The sequence below is a fragment of the Mustela lutreola genome, chromosome 3 (assembly GCF_030435805.1).
Source record: "Mustela lutreola isolate mMusLut2 chromosome 3, mMusLut2.pri, whole genome shotgun sequence".
NCBI lineage: Eukaryota > Metazoa > Chordata > Mammalia > Carnivora > Mustelidae > Mustela > Mustela lutreola.
Window position 1 is genome coordinate 67932954 of NC_081292.1, and position 16146 is coordinate 67949099.

General features: G+C 42.3%; 1 long non-coding RNA gene across 1 annotated transcript in view; it reads left to right on the forward strand.

Moving 5' to 3' along the window:
• Window positions 1-3208: 3208 nt before the first annotated feature.
• LOC131826765 (uncharacterized) overlaps window positions 3209-16146 on the forward strand; it is a 30835-nt gene continuing 17897 nt past the window's right edge. The window contains exons 1-2 of the long non-coding RNA XR_009351734.1: window positions 3209-3312; window positions 8602-8724. This is a non-coding gene — a long non-coding RNA (uncharacterized LOC131826765). The remainder of the gene's footprint in view (window positions 3313-8601; window positions 8725-16146) is intronic.

The window sequence follows — 16146 nt, forward strand, 5'->3', positions numbered from 1 at the left end:
AATCAACCAGTAGGTTTAAATGCAGAGAAAGCTGTTAGGCCATCACATTTTTGAAAACTCATCAAGAGTTTTGAAGCTCTTGAATGTCCAGCATCTTGAATATGGAGAGTGTTTAAAAGACAATCTGTGCTAAAACCCTTGTAAGTAACAGAGGAGTAAAAATTAAAAATGTAGCAGGTGAGAGCAAGTTTTCCATGGCCTGCTTCTAGTTCTCAAAAGAAAAATCTTGCTTGATATTTTGTTTCCCTGTGGTAAAGCAAAGGAAAGAAAGGAAAAATGTGGGGTTGTGTCCATAGCATTAAGTCTCATGATTTTTTTTCTAGAGGGCTGTTGCCCTAGTAGCCTCTAAGTCAGTTCAGCATTCCCTCATCTTTCATCAGATGAACCGGTTAGTTTCATATAGTAATTTTTTTATCTGTATTTTTCTGATTCCTTCTGATTTCTATAGTGTGGTCTCTGAGATAGTTTTCTTATATTTTAAAATATGTATCTATTATAAAATGTGTTCATTAAAAGTTGTACATGTTCATTAGATTTGGAAAAGAGGTATATAGAAAAAAGAGAGAAAAGTCTATAATCCCATCACCTAAACACATTTGTGTTTAGGTGAACTGTCTGCCCGACTATATTTTTCTTTGCATAAATTTTACTTTAAAATGTGAAATCATAACATAGATTGGGTGTACTTTGGTTCCCTTTGCCATTTGACTTATTGCTACTTCTTAAGTATTTTCCATAGTATGACACTCTTCAGAATCCTTGTTTTAATTATGTCATAATATTCCATTGAGTGGAATAACATTATTGTAACTATGTACTCTCACATATAGACTTTCAGTTTTTCATCATAAACAATGCTAAAATGAATACTGTTGTGCAGATTGTGTTAATCTAAAGCTAAGAAGATACCAATTTATATCAAAACTAATTCATCAAATCGTCTTGACTAAGACATAGAACTTTAAAACAGAATTCTAAACTTTTCTAACACCTACTGTAAGCCTCTCTCTGATCCCCCCCTCTCCTCTACGAGGAGGAGAATCATACCGCTCCTGTGGGTTTCTCCTTTCTCCCATCAACTATGTCATTTCACTAATCCAGACTTGCCTGAATTGAGCCCTTGACTGTCAGGTTTTTCAGTGACTAGACCATCTTTTTGGAATGGTTCAGTCAGCCTGTGTGGCTACCTCTAAGAGAAACAGACTTTAGCAACTTTTTGATAAATTTACCTCAAGCTTCCTAGAAACAGTTTAGGTCTGAAATAATCTAGTTTGGTTGGTATCAAGGATATTGTAATTTAGTGATATTTGCTACATTTTTTTAGGGGAGGGGGCCAGGCCTTCTCCTTGGCAGAGAGTGGAAGAACAGAGTGAGGTAACTGGCAAGATAGTGGGCACATAAGCTCTAAGTAATGTGACTTGGAAGTGGGGGGACGGTCTGGGAGAAGATCAATGAGGGAAGGCTCAGTAATTTTTCATCTGAAGTCAGTCTGCAGCATGACCATGACTATTTAGATGTGCTCACGTGCTTGGATGAATGTCTTGGTAAGGACCTGAATTGGAAAAGGAATCTCATGCAGCATATTATATCTATTTTGGCTGATAGTTCCTAAGTGGAAAGCTGGAACCTTAAAGATTTTGTGGGCCAATCACATGCTTTAGAGCTATACAGTATCACATAGTTAATATGACATACTGAAATGGAAAGTAAGATGTACATGATTGATTCAGATAATTTCATCATTTGATTATAAGTTTTGAGTTTGATGGTTTAGGCAACAGCCAAGACCAATGAGCAAGAGGATATGAAATATCACTGCCATCCCACCTACCTGTGACCATCTAGACTTCTCTGTACCATATCACTACATGTGGGAGCTGCGTCACGTAGGGGGAGGCAAGAACAAGTGTGTGTGTGTGTGTGTGTGTGTGTGTGTATTTAGTGGTACATATTACTCTGCTGTGAGCCCCTCATGGCCAGACCCTCTTGGCAGATTGTTAGAATAGGTCATTACTACTGCTATGTACCCAGTGTGCCGATGGGAGTGACTCTGCAGGCATGTGTACCCACCTATCATAGGTGCTTCCTTGGAGATGTCTGGATTTGGTCAAGGGTATTGCTTGGCCTTATGTAAATTGTCACTTTTACCAGTTAGGGCCTCCTATGTCTTCCTTTATTCATCTGCACGATTCTTCTTGCTTAGGAAGCAGTGGGCAGCCGTAGGGCACCAAAGAGTCTGATTTTTGAGTGCCAAACAATTTCAACTCTGCTTTTTTGAGGTTGTGCAAGGGCTCTGGGAAAGCATGTGAAACTATACCTTGCCTGCCAGGTTGGGCGGGTGGCTTTTACGCCCATAGCTTCTGCCAGAGAGGGAGTCCCAGAAGTAAGTGCTCTCTGATTTTGTGGGGAGAAGCTCTCAGGTCCTAATTGGTTTCCACATGCACAGCTCTCATGTTGCACAGAGACCAAGAAATAAAAGGGTTTTGAAGCATGGTGCAGACAGCTACATATGTGCATAATTGCAATTTTCTTTGCAGTACTTCTGCCCAGTAGGATGTAGTTGCTCAGGGATAACTGAACCACATACAGGTCATGAGGGCCTTATAAAGGGAGACTGCATCACCCAAGCAACAGCTACTGACCTTCCTTATCCTGGCTCTGTACAGGGGGTAATAAATGAATGGTGGTGTTACGTTTTGGTGTGGATGAAATGTAAAGAATCTGGGATATTATTCACGATGCCAAATAAATTGTCTTAGAGAAGTGCCAAAAGCTGTAATGTCCACTCAGTTCAGTTTTAGAGAGGAATGAAGGCACTCAGGTCAAAGCACTTATTGTTAAGGGAGGTGAGCCTTTTCTCAAAGCCAGCTTCCCTAGTTTAACTGCTTACATGAGCCCAACTGACCAGAATTGACTGAACTCACCTATTTAGCATACATGGTCTCAACTGTGTAGCTACTGTGATCCAGACATATCAGTTCTCACCAGGCCATTACCAAATGTTACTCCAAAACGAATTCGGTGGAACCCTGAGGAGCAATTACCAAAGGCTGGAATCGGACCCAGGGCTGATGAGGGTCCACGTTAAGTGGGGGAGAACTTGTCTGAGGAATGCAGTTGAGCTGGGTGAATGATTGTGATGTCATAAACTTGAGAGAAGAGTAGCCGTTATTGGGGTTTTGTTTGTGTTTATAAGGGAGGAGGAATGGTGTCTAGAAGCAGCAGTAAGGAGGAGGGACAATGTCCACCTTTCTTCATGGTGTCTAGGAAGAAAATGAATGAGTAACCTTCACTGAGAAGCCTTCAAGGAGGGTAATATCATTATTTTTCAATAAATATGTGTTGAGCACACCTGAGTGCTGGGGAAACTGTGTGCACTTGTGATCTGGGGAGACGAAAAAATGCAGCACCGAAATCAATGCTCTTTCCATCCAGCATTCTGTCAAGTCAAGGAGGATCAGTCAGGTAGAAGTAGAGCTCCATGGAGTCTGAGGGTGTGTGGGAATTCATTTACAGTGGACAGAAGTATAGGCCAGAAGGGAAAGTGTTGGAGAAAGGGAGTAGTGAGGGTCTAGGTGAAGGAATCCAGTAAGTCCCTCTCTTGTCACTGCAGCTACTTCTGGCTTGTTTTTATCCCACACACTGGCTTACTGTCTTCCTCTGTCCACTTGGCAGAAAATGGCTGTCTTCAAAGACTCTGGGCTTTCCCCGATCCAGGGACCAACCCAGATTGAAACTGGACACTTTTAACCCCAGTTCTGAATTTCCAGCTCTGGCCCACATATGTTACCATAGCCAGGAGGGTAGGTCACAGTGTAAATATGACTGGAACGCCTAGCTTGGCAAGGGGCATTGTCCAGAGAAGAGAGATTGTTGAGAACTGGGTGAAAGGCCTAAAGGGTCTTTTCCCTGGGCCACTTTTCATGTTTGGGGAGGATGTTGGCTGAGAGTCCGCCAGTGTGGAGTTTGCACAGGGGCAGCTGCTGCTCTTGGGGTGACTGGCACATCGTTGCTTTTCCCCTGAAGCCTCCTCCTTTTTTTAATTTTAATTTTAATTTTTTTAATTTTCAGCATAACAGTGTTCATTATTTTTGCACCACACCCAGTGCTCCATGCAATCTGTACCCTGTATAATACCCACCACCTGGTACCCCGACCTCCCACCCCCCGCCCCTTCAAACCCCTCAGATTGTTTTTCAGAGTCCATAGTCTCTCATGGTTCACCTCCCCTTCCAATTTCCCTCAACTCCCTTCTCCTCTCTATCTCCCCATGTCCTCCGTGTTATTTCTTAGGCTCCACAAATAAGTGAAACCATATGATAATCGACTCTCTCTGCTTGACTTATTTCACTCAGCATAATCTCTTCCAGTCCCATCCATGTTGCTACAAAAGTTGGGTATTCATCCTTTCTGATGGAGGCATAATACTCCATAGTGTATATGGACCATATCTTCCTTATCCATTCGTCCGTTGAAGGGCATCTTGGTTCTTTCCACAGTTTGGCGACCGTGGCCATTGCTGCTATAAACATTGGGGTACAGATGGCCCTTCTTTTCACTAAATCTGTATCTTTGGGGTAAATACCCAGTAGTGCAATTGCAGGATCATAGGGAAGCTCTATTTTTAATTTCTTGAGGAATCTCCACACTGTTCTCCAAAGTGGCTGCACCAACTTGCATTCCCACCAACAGTGTAAGAGGGTTCCCCTTCCTCCACATCCCCTCCAACACATGTTGTTTCCTGTCTTGCTAATTTTGGCCATTCTAACTGGTGTAAGGTGATATCTCAATGTGGTTTTAATTTGAATCTCCCTGATGGCTAGTGATGATGAACATTTTTTCACGTGTCTGATAGCCATTTGTATGTCTTCATTGGAGAAGTGTCTGTCCATATCTTCTGCCCATTTTTTGATATGATTGTTTTGTGTGTGTTGAGTTTGAGGAGTTCATTATAGATCCTAGATATCAATCTTTTGTCTGTACTGTCATTTGCAAATATCTTCTCCCATTCCATGGGTTGCCTCTTTGTTTTCTTGACTGTTTCCTTGGCTGTGCAGAAGCTTTTGATTTTGATGAAGTCCCAAAAGTTCATTTTCACTTTTGTTTCCTTTGCCTTTAGAGACATATCTTGAAAGAAGTTGCTGTGGCTGATATCGAAGAGATTACTGCCTATGTTCTTCTCTAGGATTCTGATGGATTCCTGTCTCACATTGAGGTCTTTTATCTAAAGGCAGAAAAAGGCCAAAATACTCTCCAATCTGGTCAGATTAATCGATAATAAAGAGACAGCTTTATTCTCCTGCTCTAGGATTAAAAGGAATCTACATTAGGTTTCCATCTCCTGTGCAGGTCATTGTTATTTGGCAGCAGTTTTTATTCATAAAGAAAATGTAGTATATCTTTGAGCCAAATGAAAAATGAAAATACATCTAAATGACAGAGTAACATTTTGCTAATTTCTCTCAACCAGCTAAGCTTCATATCTGTGCAGTTCTCATCTTCCTGCACAGGAAACCTCTTTGCTTCTTAGACACACTCTTTGTGCATCCAAGGTAATCTGTCAGAGCTGGGGCAGCTGCTGGTGTCCCTGAGCTTCGGGGCCCGGATCACTCTTCATTTCCTGGTGCTGACGGCAAGAGCAGCCCTCTTATTGATCATGTCAGGTTTGGCCTTTGATATCTGATGGATGGAGCCTTGGTCTGGGTTTATGGGTTATATTTTTAATGGGAGATAGTCAAACTCAAAGAATATGAGTGGATCCTTGGCTTGGCACTCCCTGCTTGGACAGACCCTGGAGACAAGATGATAGGGATCTAATTTTAGAGCAGATGGAGGCCTCTCAGGGGCAGAGAGAATAAATCAAGCTTTATCCCTGAATTCATTTGCTCCATTCATTTATAGTTTGTGTTTCCAGTACAATATTGCTCACTCAATGCATAATAACAACACAGTGATCTGGATCCTACCCTCAGGGAGATTTCTGTCTTGTAATAGTTTCCATCAGCATAACTGCTTTGATACCGAGTGGAGGTGTTAGGAGAAAACTTAGAAGTGTCCGACCTACACATGAGGGGAGCTGAGAGGGCTCCAGGAGGAGGTGGTAGGTGGAGATGTGAATGATGAGCAGCTGTCAGCTGGTGAGGAGGGCATGGAGATAATGTTCTGGGTATAGGCACAGCTGTTTTGGAGAGAGGAGAGCAAGGTGTGTTAGAGCATCTATGGAAGCTCAGGAGCAGAGGCATGAGATGGCCTGGGGCTAGGGCAGGAGCCACATTGTGCTGACTAACAAGCTGGGATTTCTCCCAAAGAGAAGATAAGCCACTGAAAGGCTTTAAGCAGAAGGGATGCAGACACTTCTCCTTCAGTGCTCCCAGCCTCTCCCGCAGGGTCAACAATGCTTTAATGAAATGTTGTGATTCCAGTTGGGCAAATGTTCCCAGGATAGTCATTCTATCCATGTGTATGAATTAGAAATGAATTTTTTTTTTAAGTATGTATTTAGTCCTGTCTGCTGGGGTCAGCTGAGGCCCTTTTTCAGTTTCCTGTCTTTATATACCCGTTCCTACAAATCTTTGGGACTCAAATCCTGGACTCCTGTCCAGTCTGGCTTCTTGCCTTGGTGGAAGGAGGGATGTCTATAGGAACCCATGACATATGTTTGTCTCTGCTCGCCTGGTGGGAGGTGGGTTGCTTTCCCTGTGAGGCATACAGGAACCCATGTCATTTCTGCATAGTCTGTAGAAAGTGTGGGGACAGGAACTTAAGTCACAGCTGTTATATCGAGGCTCTGCAAGGCTTCCCACAGGGCCCAATATACTGAGGTTTACTTGGGTACAGGGAGGTTATTTTCATCTCTTTGGAGCCGCTTCATTCTGTGCTTTCACTGGGTGGCCTTCTTGCCTCATCCCAGCATTTGCTTCAACAACTGGGGGTGGCAGGGGGTGGAAGAGACAATTGAGGAAGATTCCAGTTATGCCAGTAAGATCAGTTTATGTACTCTGTGCTGGAAGTGCAAGAGGACAAAGTTCAGTTTTGTTCCATTCAGAGTTTTTTTTAAAAAAACATATAATGTATTATTTGTTTCGAGGGTACAGGTCTGTGATTCATCAGTCTTACATAATCCACAGCACTCACCATAGCACATACCCTCCCCAGTGTCCATCACCCAGCCACCCCATTCCTCCCTCCCCCACTCCCCAGCAACCCTCAGTTTGTTTCATGAGATTAAGAGTCTCTTATCGTTTTTCTCTCTCTCTGGTTTCATCTTGTTTCATTTTTCCCTCCCTTCCCCTATGATCCTCTGTTTTGTTTGTCAAATTCCTCATATCGGTGAGATCATATGATAATTGTTTTTCTCTGATTGACTTACTTTGTTTAGCATAATACCCTCTAGTTCTATTCGCATCGTTGCAAATGGCAAGATTTCATTTCTTTTGATGGCTGCATAGTATTCCATTGTATATATATATATATATATATATATATATATATACCACATCTTCTTTAACCATTCACCTGCTGATGGACATCTAGGTTCTTTCCATAGGTTGGCTATTGTGGACATTGCTGCTATAAACATTGGGGTGCACATGCCCCTCTAGATCACTACATTTATATATTTGTGGTAAATACCCAGGAGTGCAATTGCTGGGTCATAGGGTAACTCTATTTTCAGTGTTTTTGAGAACCTCCATACTGTTTTCTAGAGTAGCTGTACCAGGTTGCATTCCCACCAACAGTGGAGGGTTCCCCTTTCTCCGCATCCTTGGCAATATGTCATTTCCTGACTGGTTAATTTTAGCCATTCTGACTGGTGTGAGGTGGTATCTCACTGTGGTTTTGATTTGTACTTCCCTGATGCCGAGTGATGTTGAGCACTTTTTCATGTGTCTGTTGGCTATTTGATGTCTTCTTGAAAGAAATATCTGTTCATGTCGTCTGTCCATTCCTTGATTGGATTATTTGTTCTTTGGGTATTGAGTTTGATAAGTTCTTTTTTTAAAAAATTATTTTTTATTACATTATGCTAGTTACCATACAGCACATCTTTAGTTTTTGATGTAGTGTTCCAAGATTATTGTTTACATATAATACCTAGTGCTTCATGCAGTACATAATCTCCTTAACACCCATCACCAGGCCAACCCATCCCCTATCCCCCTCCCCTCTAAAACCCCCAGTTTGTTTCTCGGAGTCCATAGTCTCTCATGGTTTGTCTCCCCCTCTGATTTCCGCCCCCTCATCTTTTCCTTCCTTCTCCTAATGTCCTCTGTGCTATGCCTTATGTTCTGTAAGTAAGTGAAACCATATGGTAAGTTCTTTATAGATTTTGAATACTAGTCCTTTATCTGATATGTCATTTGCAAATACCTTCTCTCATTCTGTCGGTTGTCTTTTGGTTTTGTTGATTGTTTCCTTTGCTGTGCAAAAGCTTTTTATCTTGATGAAGTCCCAATAGTTCATTTTTGCCCTTGCTTCCCTTGCCTTTGGCGATGTTTCTAAGAAGAAGTTGATGCGACTGAGGTCTAAGAGTTTGCTGCCTGTGTTCTCAAGGATTTTGATGGATACCTGTTTCACATCCAGGTCTTTCATCCATTTCAGAGTTTTATTTCTGGCTGTGATTACTGGAGACCTGAAGGTGTTGAAGATGATTTAGTGAAGAATATGGGCCCAGGAATCAAATACACCCAGGCTGGCCAACTGGCTTTGTCACCTACTGACCATGTGAGTATTTGGCAGATAAGCCATCTGTTTCTTCTCTAATAGAGTGGGGATAAAGGTTCAGAGAGTTGCTGTGAAGGCTTTTTTCCAGCATTTTTGAGATATAATTGACATAACATTGGGTAAGTTGAAGGTGTACAATGTGATTATTTGATACATTTATGTTACAAAATGATTACTACAGTAAAGTTAAGTAACATATTCATCACTTCACATAATTAAAATATTTCTGTGTGTATGAAGAGAGCATTTAAGATCTCTCTTACCAACTTTATATGATACAGGTATTGTTAACTGTAGTCACTGTGCAATATATTGGATCCCCTGAACTTGTTTATCCTATAATTAGAAATTTGTACCCTTGGACCAACATCTCTCCAATTCCCCCAACTCCCAGCCCCCGGCAGCCACCTTTCTAATCTCTTTTCTATGAGTTTAGCTTTTCTTAGACCCCATATTTAAGTAGATCATACAATATTTGTCTCTCTGACCTCTTTCATTTAGCATAACACTCTCAAGTTCCATCCATGTTGATATGAATGGCAGGACTTTCTTCCTTGTTTATGGCTATAAAATATTCCTTGTGTATGTGTGTGTACAGCACATCTTCTTTAATTCACCCATTCATCCATCAGTGGACACTCAGGTTGTTTCCATGTCTAGGTTGTTGTAAATAATGCTGCAGTGAACATGGTGGTGGGGTAGCAGTATCTCTTTGAGATAGTGGCTTTATTTCCTTAGGGTATGTATCCAGAAGTAGGATTGGATCATATGGTAACTCTATTTTTAATTTTTGGAGGAAACTTAAGCTGTTTTCCATAGTGGCTGGACTAATTTACATGCCCACCAAAAGTTTCCTTTTCTCCACTTCCATGCTAGTACTTACTATCTCTTGTCTCTTTAGCCATTCTAAAAGTGTGAGATGATATCTCATCGTCATTTTGATTTGTGTTTCCCTGATGATTAATGATATTGAGTATCTCTTCATGTACTATTGGCCATTTGTATGTCTTTTTCAGAAAAATGTCTACTCAGATTCTCTGCCCATTTCTTAACCAGATGATTATGATTATTATCATTATGATTATTTTGCTATTGAATTATATGAGTTCTTTCTATATTATGGATATCAACCCCTTATCTGATATATGATTTGCCTATATTTCTTCCATTCCATAGGTTGCCTCTTCATTCTGTTGATTGTTTCTTTTGCTGTGCAGAAGATTTTTAATTGGATGTAATACCATTTGTTTAGTTTTGTTTTTGTTGCTTGTGCCTTTGGTGTCATAGCCAAAAAAATTGTTTCTAAGACCAGTGTCAAGGAGATTTTTCCCTATATTTTCTTTTAGGGGTTTTACAGTATCTTATATTTAAGTTTTTAATCCATTTCAAGTTAATTTTTGTGAGTTGTGTAAGATAGGGGTCTGCTATTATTCTTTTGCATGTGAATATCCAGTTTTACCAGCACTATTTACTGAAATGACTATCTTTTACCCAGTAAGTATTCTTGGCTCCCTTGTCAAGTACCAGTTGACCCCGTATTTATGGGGTCTTGATCCTGTTCCATTGGTCTGTATGTTTTTATGCCAATGCTATATTGTTTTGATTACTGTGGCTTTGTAATATAGTTTAAAATCAGGAACTGTAATGCCTCCAGCTTTTTTCTCCTTTCTGAAAATTGCTTCGGGTATTCTAAGTCTTTTGTGTATCCATATGAATTTTAAGATTATTTTCTGTACATCTGTGAAAAATGCCATTAAAATTTTGATAGGGATTGCATTGAATCTGTAGATGTTTTTAGATAGTATGGACATTTTAATAGTATTAATTAGTATTAAATAGTATTAATATTAATAAATAGTATTAATAGTATTAATTCTTCTGATTATCCCATCCCCACAGGCATGGGATATCTTTCCATTTATGTGTCTTCTTCAGTTTCTTTCATCAATATCTTATAGTTTTCAGTGTAACAGATCTTTTATCTTCTTAGTTAAATGTATTCCTAAATATTTTATTGTTTTTGATACTGTTATAAATGGGTCTGTCTTCTTTATTTCTCTTTCAGATACAGTGTTCATATATAGAAGTGCAGTTGATTTTTGTAGATTAATTTTGTATCCTGCAATAATACTGAATTTGTGTATTAGTTCTAACAATTTTTTGGTGAATCTTTGGGTTTTCTACATATAAGATCATACCATCTGCAAATAAACACAATCTTAGTTCTTTCTTTCCTGTTTGGATGCATTTCATTTCATTTTCTTTCCATTTCACAGCTAGGATTGCTGTGAAGTCTTAATGGTACTTAGCAGATGCTCAATAAATGACCACAATTATTGTTAATGAGGTGATATACAATAAAAAACTAGACATTTTTAGTATAATGACAAGTGGTGCAAAGCAGAGGCTCTCAGGATGGGCTCTCATGTTCTTGAGAACATTAAAGAATCTCTGCAGCATGGAAGTGGCAGGATTCTTCCTGTATGAGTACGTTCCCACCTGTGTGGCATTACTCCTCTGAACCTGATCATGGACTTTGCCATCACCATGAAGGATCTTAGCACATCAAAAGGATGTGTATGAGACAAATTGGAATTATGCTGCCACAAACCCACCAGAGCACACTGGGAACCAAAGAGCGAATCTAAACATATGCTTATTGACCAGAACTGCTTGGGTGAGTTGTCCTGCACAGAGAAGATGGTCCTGTTTCACAATTCATTAAGGTGGAGATAAAAACCTCAACACAGGCACGATCTTTGTAATGGCAGTTACTGAAGGGCAGCTGTGACCCATACTTCCAAGTGAATTGTCAAAGTTTTTCTATAGTTGAGGTGGAATGTAGTGGTTTTAATTTCAAAACTTGCTTTGAGAAGGCAGGTGCTACAGACAGAAGCGAAGGGCCCAGCACCAAGCAGTTTTCTCCGGCCACAGCAGGGTCTGGAGCCAGGTCCAAGTAGCTTTTGGCATGCAGGGGGCGAGCCGTGAAGAAGCAGTGAAATCTGCGGCCTCCTGACTTCTCCATGTGCTGGAGGAGAGGTGAGCTGCACTTTGTAGTTGAGTCTACAGTTGCTGTTCCATCTCAAGGATCTCCTTCTAGAAGAACGGGTTCATAAGGCTCAGAGAAAGGTCAGTAGGGAAATCAACCAGAATAAAAAAATCTTTCTTCATTTTGGCAACCATTCATGCATATACTTGAACAATGATATTCAAGGCAAAGGTTTGGCGATCCTGAAGTTTCGCCCCATGGGTCCCTGTCTTTGCTGAAGTTTACAGCTGTCAGGATCAGGCTGGTATGAGACAAATGGACTAAATTTGCCAGCTCATCTAGTTGTCCTTGAGGCTGGAGTCTGGACAGAGGTCAGTCAAGCCTGCTGACCGTGTGTTCCCTTGTATTCCTGTGATGAAGGCAAGTAATGGGGCCAGTGGCACAGCTTGCAAAATCCATTACCATCTGTGTTCATTCCTCAACCCCAAATGTTTGATGCCCATGATGTACCCAGCACTGGGCAGAGGAGGACCTAGGACTACAGAGATGAAGGTGTTGGTTCTTTTTTTCAGAGTTATGGTAGGATGGGGGACACAGAGAAGTGGGTTTTAAGTATGATGTAACAGGGACTAGACAGGATACCAGGGAAGTGCAGGAGAAAGGGCACCGAGCCCTGCTCAGCCAGGAGGTGATGTGTAAACTGTGGCTTTAAGGACTGTTACAAATTGAATATTGTCCCCTCCTGCAAAAGATATGTGGGAGTCCTAAGCCCTAGTACCTCAGAATCTGACCTTATTTGGAGTTAGCACCTTTATGAGTTAATTAAGTTAAATTGAGGTCATTAGCTTGTGCTCTAACCAGGTATGTATCCTGATGAAAGGGGAGGATTTAGACACAAAGGCGCACACGTGTGCACATGCACACACACACACACACGTACACAGGGTTAACGCCACAAGAAGATTGGAATTATGCTGCCACAAGCCAAGGAGCTACCAGAAGCCAGGAGAGAGTCCCGGAACTATTCCTTCCCTCACAACTCTAGAGGGAACATGGCCCTGCTGATACCTTGATTTCAGACATCTGGCCTCCAGAACTGTAAGGTAATAAATTTCCTGTCCTCAGCCAACCAGTTTGTGTATGTTGTTACAGTGGTAACTAGGAAACTAATACTTGGAGTCGGGGTTATCCAGGTGGAGAAAGAAGGGAAGGGAGCTCCCTGTCCGGGCATTGAGACAGGGACATGGTACATTGTTTCTTGGTACAACTGGGGCATAGAAACAGGGTGGGGTCTTTCTCCACTTGCATAATCCCTAAGTCCTTGTTATTAGTTTCCCACTTCCTATTTAAAAAAAACTGGAGAGGAGGGTGTATTGATTAAATCATAAAGATGTTGGCCTGGTGCCACCCTAAGGAGTTCGGGTTTAATTCTGAAAGTGATGGGGAACTACAAAGGAATTCCATTACAGCCAGCTTGGCAGCATTGCAGAGATGCCATTGTGAGTGGTAGCTTAGGGAGGGAGGTTGCTGTGGCAACCCTGGCAGGGAGTATTGAGATCCAGAATCAAGGCAGTGGCTAAGAGAAGAAGGACCAGGAGGAGGTGCAGCTGAGGAGAGGGTGGATGGCTGTATGTGGCACAGAATGGAGGTGTTGGGGTACAATGCCCAACTGGATGCTGGTGGTCTTCCCTGAATCGGGGAAGACAGAAAAGAAGCAGTTATCTGCTGGGGAAGATCGGTGCTGGTTTAGGCCTTCTAAGTTTGAGGAACCAGTGAAACATCTGCAGGGCCCTGAATAATGTGAGGAACTTAGGGGACCCTGTCCAGGCTTTTTGCCTGATGTGGACAGAGTCACCTGTAGGAAGTATGGAGAGGAAGACAAGGCTGAAGGTGGCCTAGGGGTCCCATCAGTCTGCTCTCCACCCTCACCCTTTACTGTGGTCCGAGTGGCTGAGTTGCAACCTGAAGAGGCCCCCCCTCCTCCCTTCTTTCTCTATGGCTGGAGCCCTAACTAGGATCCCTGGTTCACACCAGACAGACCATACCTGGCCACTCAGTCTTGCTGACCCAGGGCTGGGCTAAGAGGTGGATGTGTTTGGTAATGGGGCAGCCTTTGGGGAGCCCATCTTAGAGATCTGAGCTAGTCTGCCAGTCTGAGCCTCACAAATCCTAATCCAGATACCTCATTCTTCGGATCTTACTGATCTATACTGTACTTTGTTGCTGTAATATGAGCTGTGGGCTAATGTCAGTGGGCACAAACCTGGGCTTTATAATCTGGAGACCCACTCATGTGGGGTTTGACATTGCCCCAGGTAGATTATGCAGACAGCTTCATTTTGCTTTATTCCCCCATGCCTCAGCTTCCTCACCTCTGTCCCAGCCACAGTCATCATCTAATCAGAATGCAGAGGGCAAATGTGAGACATACAGCAAAACGCTTTGATCTCTCTGAAGGAAAAGTACTTCATTAATAATATCTTGCCTACTGGAGAGACCATTGTATTGTTTTGGGCTCTCTGCTGGGAGGTCATGCTTGGTGCTTGATTTCTCTCCTTTGATACCTTACCTTTTCCCAAACTGGCTTTCTTTTAAGACTTACTTTTGGATTATCTTAAGACTGGTTTTCCATTGGAGTTTTTCTGTCACCTTCTTTTCAAGTGACTCTTGCAGCACTTACTAAGCTACACTCACTTCCTCCCAGCCTGAGCCGAGGGCCTGGCCTCTTTCTCAGTACCTGCTGGCTACATTCAGGAAGGTTATACTCATTTTCCTGCCTCATAACTAGATGAATTACATTATACTTATCTCAAGACCTGTAAGCCAGTCATTCACAATGACATGGCAGAACTGGATTCCTCATTAGAAGATGCTCAGAAGGATTAAGGGAAAGGTTTATTACTGTTAATATCAACCAACATGATAATATCAACATGATAATATCAATATCAGATGCCCACCGGGTACAAGGTTCCATGCAGCATAGGGAATGACAGAGCTTCATCATTATCCAGAAATTCTGGGCCATTGACCCAATAAAGGAGAAAATCCTCATATGGATTCTAGCCATCAATGAACCCTTACTATTGAATACCATGACTCTGCAGTCCGGCTCTGCATCAGCTCCCCAGCCTGGAAGTACAGAATCTGGAGGTGAGATCCAGGAATTGGATTTTTCAGAACTTTAAGATTGAGGCCTGCTGTAATGCTCTCAAAGCCTCCTTGATGGACAGTGCCATCAGGGATGGGGGAAACTGGATTGCCTTCAGCCATCTTCCTTCATCCTTACTCTTATTTACTCCGTCAACATGTATTTTATTGAGGGCTAGCTCCAGGTCAGAGGCTGTGCCTCGTGGTTGGTGCTCCAGCCAACACACCAGTGACTAAGAAGGACTCTTACTTTCCATGCTCCCAGGAACCCAGCATCTTCTGTGACCCTGAGACTTGCCTGGATGAGAGAAGTCCTAGAGTTCTGCAAAAGGGAGGTCAGAGTCTTTGTGGCTGGGAGCACGAGGGACTATATAAATAGAGTAAGACCCATGCAACTCCTCTCTTCTGCCTTTCTTGCTTTTGCCTTTCTGCCACAAATATTTATGGAGACAACACTTTATGATGGTGGAGGTAGGTTGCTCTGGGTCCAAATGCCTTCCACAGGCACTGTGGTGTCAGGCCAGTTCCTTCTGTGACATGGGACCTCCTAGTGCAAAGAGGATAACACGAGGGTTTGGCTGTGTGGTATGAAATCAAGGCTTGGACACAGAGCTTAATGAGGTAATAGGACAAGTGCCCCTTCTCGTGGAACATTCTGGCAAAAAGAAGCTACATAAACAAGAAGGCAGTAAGGACAAAATAAGTTCAGATGGTGATACTTCCATTAAAAAATAAAACCAGGTAGTGAGATGGGCAATGACTCTTTGGGGGTTTGGGATGTTAGGGGTGACCCTACTGAGGAGGTGCTGGCTTAGCTAGACCCAAGAGCCAGCCTTGCAAAGATCTTGGTGGGGGCATCTCAGGCTGAGAGAACAACAGGGTGGGCTCAGCCCTTTCCGTCATGAGGGGGCTCTGGAAGCTGAAGTACAGGGAGGTAGGGGAGAGGGTTGGGAGGTCACTCAGAAAGGCAGGCAGAGGCCATACCCTTGTAGGGTCTGGTGAGGACTTGGAATTTTATTTTAAGTGAAATGGAAACTCACTTAAGGGTTTTAGGCAAGGGAAATATATGACTTAATTTATGTTTTAAAAATACTCACCTTCCCTTGTGCTAAAATATCACCAGCACCCATCTAGACCTGAAGCTGGGGTGGTTTCTGACAAAATTTTAGGTTTCACCACACAGCGGTGACGCCGGCTTTGAAAAGGCAGCAAGATTTAAGGTAGACTCTGCATCTCTGAAAACAATGCCTAAATCTTGTTCCCTATTGTTGCTTGAGAACAGC